Source organism: Pituophis catenifer, unplaced genomic scaffold, assembly GCF_029215685.1.
Source record: "Pituophis catenifer annectens isolate HBS135680 unplaced genomic scaffold, rPitCat1.0.hap2 SCAF_3, whole genome shotgun sequence".
Taxonomy (NCBI): Eukaryota; Metazoa; Chordata; class Lepidosauria; order Squamata; family Colubridae; genus Pituophis; species Pituophis catenifer.
This window is the reverse complement of record NW_027256883.1, coordinates 25,315,054-25,324,826: the sequence shown is the minus strand read 5'-3', so window position 1 is coordinate 25,324,826 and position 9,773 is coordinate 25,315,054.

The window sequence follows — 9,773 nt, the reverse complement described above, 5'->3', positions numbered from 1 at the left end:
GGAGGCTATTGGTGGCAGGAGACGGTCTCGGAGGTATCCGGGTCCTATGCCATGGAGTGCTTTAAAGGTGGTAACTAACACCTTGAATCGCACCCGGAAGACCACTGGGAGCCAGTGCAGCTCGCGCAGGAGGGGTGTCACATGGGCACAACGAGTTGTGCCCATAACCACCCGCGCGGCAGCATTCTGGACCAGTTGGAGCCTCCGAGTGCTCTTCAAGGGGAGCCCCATGTAGAGAGCATTACAATAGTCCAACCGGGAAGTAACAAGGGCATGAGTGACCGTGTGTAGGGCGTCCCGATCCAGAAAGGGCTGCAACTGGTGAATCAGGCAAACCTGATAAAAGGCCCCCCTGGCCACGGCCGTCATATGCTCTTCTAAAGACAGCCGTGCATCCAGAAGGACACCTAGATTGCGAGCCCTCTCTGTGGGGGGCAGAGATTCACCCCCAATAGACAGCGATGGCACCTGCTGACTATATCGGGGCGCCGGAAGCCATAGCCACTCGGTCTTGGAGGGGTTGAGTCTGAGCAAGTTCTTCCCCATCCAGACCCGCACGGCCTCCAGGCAGCGAGACATCACATCAAGGGCATCGTTGGGGTGGTCTGGGGTGGAGATGTACAGCTGAGTATCATCAGCGTACAGATGGCACTTCACCCCAAAACCACGGATGATCTCACCCAGCGGCTTCACATAGATATTGAACAGGAGGGGCGAGAGGACTGACCCTTGCGGCACCCCCCATGTGAGACGCCTCGAGGTCGACCTCTGTCCCCCTGCCAACACAAACTGCGAGCGGTCGGAGAGGAAGGAGGAGAACCACCGCAAAACAGTGCCCCCTATTCCTAACCCCCTCAACCACTGCAGCATGATACCATGGTCGATGGTGTCAAAAGCCGCTGAGAGATCTAATAGGACTAGGACAGAGGAGCAACCCCTGTCCCGAGCCCTCCAGAGATCATCCACCAACGCGACCAATGCCGTTTCTGTGCTGTACCCCCGCCTGAAGCCCGACTGGTACGGGTCTAGATAGATAGCTTCATCCAGGTGTCGGGAAAGTTGTCGTGCCACCACGCTCTCAACAACCTTCGCCACAAAACGAAGGTTGGAGACTGGACGATAGTTAGCTAATTCAGCCGGGTCCAGGGAAGGCTTCTTGAGGAGGGACCTCACCACCGCCTCTTTCAAGGCGGCAGGAAAGGCACCCTCACTCAGAGAAGCATCTATAATCCCCTGGAGCCAGCCTCGTGTAACCTCCCGGGAGGCCAGTACCAACCAGGAGGGGCACGGGTCCAATAAACACGTGGCGGCACTAATCTTACCCAGAACTCTGTCCACATCCTCGGGAGTCACAGGATCAAACTCCTCCCAGATAACATTCTCAAGACCTGCCCCGGTCTCCTCCCGTGGACTCATCCAATCGGAGTTCAAGCCATCCCGAATCCGAGCGACTTTATCATGCAGGAATTGCACAAAATCCTCAGCACGACCCTGCAAGGGATCTTCCCGTACTCCCCCCCGAAGAAGGGAGTGGGTCACCCTAAACAGGGCAGCTGGGCGGTTCTCTGCAGATGCAATAAGAGCGGAAAAATGGTTAGATTTTGCCGCTTTTATCGCCACTAGGTAGGTCTTGATATAAGACCTCACCTGTGTCCGGTCAGAATCGGATTGACTAGTCCTCCAAATGCTCTCTAGGCGTCTTTTCCGACGCTTCATCTCTCTCAGCTCCTCAGAGAACCAAGGAGCTAATTGAGATCGGCATCGGGTCAGAGGCCGCAAAGGCACGACGCGGTCCAAAGCTCCAGTGGCCGCCCTTTCCCAGGCGGCCACCAGTTCTTCAGTCGAGTCGTGTGTTAGAGTCTCAGGAAACGGCCCAAGCTCCGTCAGGAACCTTTCGGGATCCATCAGGCGCCTGGGACGGAACCATCTGGTTGGTTCCGTCTCCCTGCGGTGGGGGAAAGCGGTAGGAAAGTCTAAGTGAAGGAGCGAATGATCTGTCCATGACAAGGGTTTGATGTCTAGGTCCCCTCTACCAAGATCATTCAACCACTGACCAGAGATAAAAATCAGGTCCAGAGTGTGTCCCCCTATGTGAGTGGGGCCTTGAACTAACTGGGTCAGGTCCAAGGCCGTCATGGAAGCCATGAACTCCCGAGCCACCTCTGACGCCCCACCTGTGGATGGGAGGTTGAAATCCCCCATGACAATAAGTAAATGAAGAATATATTTTCTTAAAAAAAAAAGAATACCTGCTACTTAGACCTCTTGTACTGGAAAATCAATGTAATGGTTTGGTGAAACAATTATATCCTCATTGCTAAAATATATGCAGTTAAGCATTATATTGCATCAGTGGTGGATTTCAAATTTTTTTACTACCGGTACTGTGGGTGTGGCTTGGTGGGCGTGGTATGACTTGGTGGGTGTGGCAGGGGAAGGATACTGTAAAATTTCCATTTCCACCTCACTCCAGGGAAAGGATACTGCAAAATCCCCATTTCCTCCCAATCAGCTGGGACTTGGGAGGCAGAGAATAGATGGGGGCGGGGCCAGTCAGAATTTTTACTACCGGTTCTCCGAACTATTCAAAATTTCACTACCGGTTCTCCAGAACTGGTCAGAACCTGCTGAAACCCACCTCTGTATTGCATGCCTTAAGCCTCCTGCCTCAGTATAATATTCCACATGGATCAGAGCTGTATTTCTCCTTAGTAATTTTGTGTGCTTCCATAAATTATTGCTGTTCTTAATTTTAAGACACACAAATCTGTGAGTTCTGGAACTCTCTTCAATATTTATTTTGAAATGTGTCTGCAAATCATAGTTTACTTATTAAATGTAAATGCCGCCCATCTCACTATCAGATGACTGGGCATCTTACAACATGCTAAAAACAACAGTATAAAACATTAGAACATTAATTATTAAAATTAATAAAAATTAGCCAAGACTGGAACCAGTAAACAACAGGGTGGGGGCTAAAGTCTTTTTTAATTCACTAGCAAACTCCATCAGGATATACCTCATTGGGCCCCCAGACCAATCAGCAAAACCAGGTTTTGAGGCCCCTTCGGAAGGCCAAACGGATGGGGGCAGATCTCACCTCAAGGGGCACAATATTTTGGAGAACAAGTCATGTCCGAAAAGGCTCTTCTGGACCCCACCAGCTGGAATTCCTTGACAGATGGGGTCTGCAGCAATAGTTCCTGATTGTATGAAAATTTCAGCATAGTGATGGCAGTTACGATCCCTTGGTACAGCAGTTTCTTTTTTCCTTACATATATGCTTGTAAGTGTGCTCACACATGAATGCATAGTTCACCCAATCTCTTGGATATAAGATATTTCTCCTGATCAGATTAAATTTTTATTCTGCTCATTTTTCCTACAAACTGACTGGACCAGAGATGGGTTTCAGCAGGTTCTGACCAGTTCTGGAGAACTGGTAGCAGAAATTTTGAGTAGTTCAGAGAACCAGTAGTAAAAATTCTGACTGGCCCCGCCCCCATCTATTCTCTGCCTCCCAAATCCCAGCTGATTGGGAGAAAATGGGGATTTTGCAGTATCCCTCCCCTGCCACACCCACCAAGCCACACCCACCAAGCCATGCCACGCCCACCAAGCCACACCCACAGAACCAGTAATAAACATTTTTGAAACCCACCACTGGACTGGACATTATTTTCTTTATTCTTGTGAAATTTGCTTGAACTTGAACATTTGGATAGCAATGACAAATATCACTTTGTTAAAAGTTGTATTTTGAGTGGCAAGGGAATCTGTTTTACAGTTTGGTTTCCTATCAATCTGACATATGCTTCGTTTTGCGGCTCTATGCCAATGATGGCTAATCTTTTTGCTGTAGCGTGCGAAAAGTGGGGGGAGCACGGGGGGATTGTGTGCTTGCGTGCCCACACCCATAATTCAATGCCCCCCGCGCCCTGCCCTCCCACGCATGTGTGTGTGCTCCCCCCGCACTCCCCCCGCTTTTGGCACGCAATGGCACAACCCATTTTTCACTCTCCCCAGGCTCCAAAGGCTTTCTAGGAGCCTGGGGAGGGCAAAAACAGCCTTCCTCACCCCCCTGGAGGCTCTCTGGAGGCCGGAAACAGCCCATTTCCTGACTTCTGGTGGGTCCGGAAGGCCCGAAAATCAGCTGGCCGGCACACACATGCGTGCTGGAGCTGAGCAAGGGCAACGCTCACGTGCCCTCAGATATGGCGCTGCGTGCCACCTGTGGCACGCGTGCCATAGGTTCGCCATCACGGCTCTTTGCAATGCAATATTTCCATTGCAGCCAGAGCACATAAACTGATTCTAGAATTTTCTGACTTGGAGGAAAGCCATTTCCTTTTTTCCTCTTTTAGTTGTTGTTTCTCCTCCCTTGTTCTCTACCTGTCTCACATTCCTCTTTATTTTTCAAAAGCTGCCAGTTTAGCAAAGGTTGCTCCTTAGAATTATTCTCTGTTGCCAAGCAACACCATCTTCTGCACAGCTTAGTATCCACAAGCTGTCAGGGAAGAATATCCTCCTTGAGTAATAGTCATTGCAGAGTCTACAGTGTCTGATTTGAATACGTTGATCTGAATTAAAGCAGGGAGTCTTTACCATCAGTCTTCATTTTTCACATTTATTTCCAGCATTTTAGAATTCACATCCTTGCTGGTATCTCAAGGCACCTAACGTCTATGGGTAAAACAATCCATGGAAATAATAACCAAGAAAACGGCACAGAAGACAACATACTTCTGTTTAAAAGAAAGACACAATACAACATACCAAAAGATTTAGATGCGTTTGATGGGCTGTGTTTCCACCTGAAACCTCAGCTTATCTGTAAAACCAATTACCCAGAAAGCTATGAAAATGGCGTTCTTGTGTGGAAAATATATCAACAAGCAGGGAATATCAATTTAGCAAAGTTCAAAAAAAAAAAAAAAAAACAACCCTAGCTGGTTTATTCCTTTTGCTCCCCAATAGGCAATGGCTCATAGAATCACAGAAAGGAAAGAAGAACCTCTTTGGCCATAGAGTCCAAGTCCTCGCTTCTTGTGCCAGAATCCAAATTAAAGCATTCATGGCCAATGGTTGCCCAGCCTCTGCATGGATACATTCAATAAAAGAAAGCCAGCTATGTTCCTCAAAATCGTTGCAATTGTCAAAAAATTCCTACAGTTTAATTTCCCCTCCCAAACAAGTCTATGCTCTTGTCTATGGTCTATGACCATGATGACGAACCTATGGCATGCGTGCCCAAAATGGCAGATGTCGCCTGGCACGCCCAGCGTTGCCTGTTCCTCTTCCGGATTTCCGGCGCGCATGCACACACGATGATCAGCTGGCCTTTTTGCATGCGGCAGTGCCGGAAACTAGAAGAGCTGATCTTTCGTTTTCCTGCGTGAGCATGCACGCCGGCAAGCTGATCGTCGTGTGTGCATGCACACCAGAAACCCGGAAGAGTAGCTGGCTGAAACCGGAAGTTCAGTAGCTGAAACCGGAAGTTCATTTTCAGGTGCATGCATGTGCTCTGGACAGCTCCTCTTCTGGGTTGCAATCCTGACACACATGTGCTCCCTTTTTGGCACATGATGCCAAAAAGGTTCGCCATCACTAGTCTATGATCTTGTTGTGGGACAGCAGAGAACATATCTGAATCTTCCATATGATTTCCTTTCAGGGTTTCTTTTTAAAAATGCTATCCTTGCTATCCTTAACCCTGTTCTCTCAATCTTGTCTTGTAAGACTTTGTTTCCAGTCTCTTAAAAAAAAAGAAGGGATGAGATGGATTAAGTTTTCTAGAATCCAGAGCAGCAGAAATTCTGTATTTCAAAATGTTTTCCCCCAGCAAGGTCTTTGGAGAAAAGGAAATGTTAGGATGTTAAGAATGAAGGTTGCCTACAAAGGAAAGAACATATGTCAGTGTTTAGAAATATAGCCCATTTTATTTGTGTACACAATCCTGACTCACCAGTTGCCAGGCAATGGCTGTGTGCTGCTAGGCCATTGTGTGGAATAGACATAATGAAAGATTCCACTTTCCGTAAAATAACCTCCCCCTCCCTAAACTGACTCATTGAAATGCCACTATGAATAGATTATTGCATCAATATTGAAACATGATGGTATCATCTTCATTTCCCCTTTTCTCAGAACATTATTCTGTTGCTCCATCCATTGGGAATAATTGTGTTCTTTCCAGAATGAAACTATTGTCAGCATTCTGGAAGTGAAAGATCTTTTGTTACATACTAGTTCCTTTCACATGTCCTATTAAGCCACAATATGATTGTTCAGTTTCAACTTAATCAGTGGTGGGTTTCTATTGGTTCGAACCAGTAGTAGTGGCAGGGGAGGCTTCAAGTTGCCAAGATTGAGAAATACTGTACATATTGTAGATTAGCACAATATTTGAATTTAGCTTGCATATAAATCTACTGAAATAAGTTTATATCTTATTATGAAAGGCAGCACAATTATTTATTTGGAATGTAAGTGGGAATCTGAGGTAGGAGATCTCTTACCCTCCTGAGCTACTTGGCTTTAGTTAAGCTTTCAATAATTACAAGCAGGTTATAATTTTGCAAGTTGTCCCCCATTTTACTTTCATCCGTAATTGCTGGCCAGTGAAAAGTTCTCCCAATAAATTGGTCCCAGTGCAGAGGTGAAATGCTCCCGGTTCGGACCGGATCACCCGATCCAGTAGCAATGGAGGAGGGTGGTTCGGAGAACCGGTAGCAAAAATCCCTGTCCCCACCCCCCATTGCCCAGCTGAGCCGCACAATCATCAGAGGCTTTTTAAAAAAATTTAAAAGCATTTTTTTCAACAACTTCTTTGGCTGAAAAAATGCTTTTAAAAGTAAAAAAAAAAAAAGCTTCTAATGATCACACGGCTCAGCTGGGATCGTCAGAGGCTTTTTTTAAAAAAAAGAAAGCCTCTGCCGATCAGGCAAGTCAGCTGGGATCGTCAGAAGCTTTAAAAGCATTTTTTTTACAACCTCTTCACCCGAAGAGGTTGTAGAAAAAATGGTTTTAAAAGTAAAAAAAAAAAAAAAAAAAAGTTGGCCACGTGCCCACTCAGTCATATTACCTCCACACACCAAGCCACACCCACAGAACCGGTAGTAACAAATTTTACATTTCATCACTGCCCCAGTGGTATTGTGCTGTGGCTTCTCATCTTTGGATGGCTCTGCCTTGAGATTGTAAGGATTAACCTGGTAAAGTGTTCTGTAGAGATTCTCAGTCATCCAGGTCATGGTTGTCCCAAAGGTGCTTTTTCAGGAGACAACTGGACTTCCTTGGTTTTTCTTTTGAAGACGTCATCCAAGAAGCTTCTTCAGTTCTGATAGGATTCAGCTCCTTTTATTTACCACTATCCTGTCAGAGCTGAAGAAGCTTCTTCGATGAGAAGTGAAATGTCTTCAAAAGAAAAAACAAGAAAGTCCAGTTGCCTCCTGAAAAAGCACCTTTGGGACTGGTACAATGTTCTTTCTTTATGTGGCTCAAGGAGCCCCGGGGTTACCTAAGGTATTATATTAGCTATTGACCAATTGGAGGCACTGCATAATGGATTTTACCCTTAGTGGGTCTCTTCCATGGTAGTATTCCTTCATGCTCCCTGGTTTATGCTCAACCCTTTAATGGGATTTGAACCTACAGGCTTTGTATTTGATGATTTAGCTTTAGAGCTGTTTTGGTCCCATCACTGGTACTTTGCAGGAAGGGAGGTCTCACAGAACCTATGCAGGTATATTTCATTTTGTTTTCTTATATGTTCTCGTACTAGAGGGAGTTGTAACTGTTACTAATCTGGCCTTAATTTTAGAGAACTCAAGAATGCCTGATTTTAAGCCACTCGTCACTGTATGATGAGACCGCATTTTCTTCCATCTTTATATATTCTTGCAGATTTGGCTTGGATTTACTTTGAGACCAAAAACAATGTAAACTTTTTCCAACTCCATTAAATATAATGGCAGCCTAGGCAATTTCTCCCATTCTCCATTAAGCAAAAGATTTGAGTATCACATTGGATAGAAACAGTTTTGACTTTTAAGAGCCAAACTATGTAATTCTAGACAGGGACCATACAAATATGTACTTGTTTCTTCTCAGCAAGCTTTGGAAATGTTATTCATGCAACCTAATACTCTCTGAGCTTGCTTGTTTTCGTGTAGACGTTTCATTACCCTAACTAAGTAACATAATCAGTGCTAGTTAGGGTAATGAAACATCAGCAAGAAAGCTCAAAGAACACCAAGGACCCCTGATTTCAACCCTGAGCTACAAATATTCTCCTTTATTGGAACCTAACGCTCTATATTTGCTAAAAACACAGTACAACATACCTTAAAGCTCGCTCTCCCTTTTCATTTAAGAGGTATAACTCTATATCCATCACATGGCTGGTTAACATTTTTATTAGAATCAACCAAAAGCAAGATGCTAAAAAAAGAAGGGAGGATTGAAATAAAAAAATCAAGCCATATGTTTCAGCCACAGTAGATTAAATTCAGAAGCAATGATAGAACAGACCAGAAACTCATCCTCGTTATTATTCTGGAACATGATAAACTATTTTTATCTTCAAGCTTTTTAGTTTCATCAGCTAGCCATACCCTTACTCGGATTCAAACTTGGAAGTACTTCGGACTTCCTGCATGTTAGGCAGTTGAATTAACCTTCTGAGCCACAAGTTCTCCTCCCTTCATCAGGGATATATATATTGATATATATATATATATATATATATATATATTGATATTGATATATATATCAATGTGAACACGGACATGTGGTCAGCAGAGGTCAAGTGTAATTTGAAAACTTTACCTTTGCAATCATAAGATCAAGCACTTTGCAGTTCAAGCACTGAAGATGGAAGTTATGTACTGAAGGCATAGTAATAACTAGCTGTTTTCTGAAGTCAGATTAAACCTAGCATTCATAGACAAAATGGTTTTCCGTGCATCTCTGAAAACAAGTGACACATAGAGGTGTGTTGGCCTGGCAAAGATTTATTTTCCCCATTCTTCCTGTCTTTCTTGTTTTCCTGTATATTAGTAACTGTTAATAGAAAACCCCAAGTAGGAACACAATGATAACTTTTGAAACAATAGAATTCCCCAAATCTCTATTGGGATCGTTACTATTTAAGACGTCATGGTGGATTTAATTTTGGAAATTCATAGAAAAAGGACCTAAGTAAAACATACCTTAATACAATGCCTTTATATAAATCTGAAAAAGAAAAAAGTTACTGTTGAAGTGGAAAAATAAAGGAAAAAGTATCCAGACCACAAGTGGTATTGACTTACCTACACTACTGGTTTGCAAATGTGAGTGTGCACGCTCGCTTCGCTTGCGCACAACACCTCTTCACATACACAGGACCTTCTGTGGATGTGCAGAGCGTGAAAAACAGGACATGATGAAGTCTGAGCAGGTGGGTGGAGCCTCCCGCAGCCGCCGCTACCGGTTCACGCGAACCGGATAGAACTGGCTGAATACCACCATTGATCCAGACATTAAAAAATCTTGGCCATGAAGTAAGATTACAAAGTCTGGGGCTTCCTGGTTTAGATTAAAAAAAAAACAAAAAACAGCAATGTTGCATAGAGTAACAAAAGCCAAAAAGGAAAACTCAGGTTAACCAATGGAGATGAATGGCAGGACATTCAGAACAGAGAAAATAAAGGTTTTTGTTTTTTGTTTTGCAGTTTTTACACATGAACCATAGAATTTCCTACTACAAGGAACTACTTGTGCTATTT